This window comes from Oryx dammah, unplaced genomic scaffold (genome assembly GCF_014754425.2).
Source record: "Oryx dammah isolate SB20612 unplaced genomic scaffold, SCBI_Odam_1.1 HiC_scaffold_5, whole genome shotgun sequence".
Lineage (NCBI taxonomy): Eukaryota > Metazoa > Chordata > Mammalia > Artiodactyla > Bovidae > Oryx > Oryx dammah.
This window is the reverse complement of record NW_024070189.1, coordinates 68,003,753-68,005,415: the sequence shown is the minus strand read 5'-3', so window position 1 is coordinate 68,005,415 and position 1,663 is coordinate 68,003,753.

The following is a 1,663-nucleotide window of genomic DNA, read 5'->3' as shown; positions in this document are numbered from 1 at the left end:
CCTCATGAGAAGAGTTGACTCATTGGTAAAGACTCTGATGCTGGGAGGGATTGGGGGCAGAAGGAGAAAGGGACGACAGGGGATGAGATGGCTGGATGGCATCACGAACTTGATGGACATGAGTCTGAGTGAACTCCGGGAGATGGTGATGAACAGGGAGGCCTGGCATGCTGCGATTCATGGGGTCGCAAAGAGTCGGACACAACTGAGCGACTGAACTGAACTGAAGGTGAAATAGCTCAGCACCCAAGTGAAATAGCTCACCTGGAATTCCATCACCTCTACTAGCTTTGTTCTTAGTGATGCTTCCTAAAGTTCACTTGACTTTGCATTCCAGGATGTCTGGCTCCAGGTAAGTGAACACACCATCATGGTTATCTTGGTAATGAAGATCTATTTTTTATAGTTCTTCTGTGTATTCTTGCCACCTCTTAATATATTCTGCTTCTGTTAGATTCATACTATTTCTGTCATTGTGTCCATCTTTGCCTGAAATGTTCACTTAGTATCTACTTTTCTTGAAGAAATCTCTAGCCTTTCCCATTCTATTATTTTCCTTTATTTCTTTGTACTGATCACTAAGGAAGGTTTTCTTATCTCTGTGTGCTATTCTTTGGAACTCTGCATTCAAATGGGTATATCTTTCCTTTTCTCCTTTGTCTTTCACTTCTCTTCTTTTCCCAGTATTTGTGAGGCCTCCTCAGACAACCATTTTGCCTTTTGGCATTTATTTTTCTTTGGGATGCACTTGATCACTGCCTCCTGTACAATGTCACAAACCTCCATCCATAGTTCTTCAGGCACTCTGTCTATCAGATCTAGTCCTTTAAATCTATTTCTCACTTCTACTGTATAATCATTAGGGATTTGATTTAGGTTATACCTGAATGGTCTAGTGGTTTTCCCTACTTTCTTCAATTTAATTCTGAATTTTGCAATAAAGAGTTGATGATATGAGCCACAGTCAGCTGCTGGTCTTGTTTTTGCTAACTGTATAGAGCTTCTCCATCTTTGGCTGCAAAGAATATAATCAATCTGATTTTGGTATTGACCATCTGGCAATGTCCATGTGTAGAGTCTTCTCTTGCATTGTTGGAAGAGGGTGTTTGCTATTATCAATGTATTCTCTAGGCAAAACTATTAGCCTTTGCCCTGCTTCATTCTGTACCCCAAGGCCAAATTTCCCTGTTACTCCAGGTTATCGCTTGACTTCCTACTTTTGCATTCCAGTCTGATTAAAAGGACATCTTTGGGGGGTTTGTTCATAGAACCATTCAAAGTCAACTTCTTCAGCATTACTTGTCGAAGCATAGACATGAATTACTGTGATAATGAATGACTTGCCTTGGAAATGAACAGAGATCATGCTGTCATTTTTTAATTGCATCCAAGTACTGCATTTCTGACTCTTTTGTTGACTATGAGGGCTACTCCATTTCTTCTAAGGGATTCTTGTCCACAGTAGTAGATAAAATGGTCATCTGAATTAAATTCACCTGTTCTAGTCCATTTTATTTCACCGATTCCTAAAATGTCAATGTTCACTCTTCCATCTCCTGTTTGATCGCTTCTAATTTACCTTGATTCATGGACCTACCTAACATTCCAGGTTCCTATGCAGTATTGTTCTTTACAGCATCAGACTTTACTTGCATCACCAGTC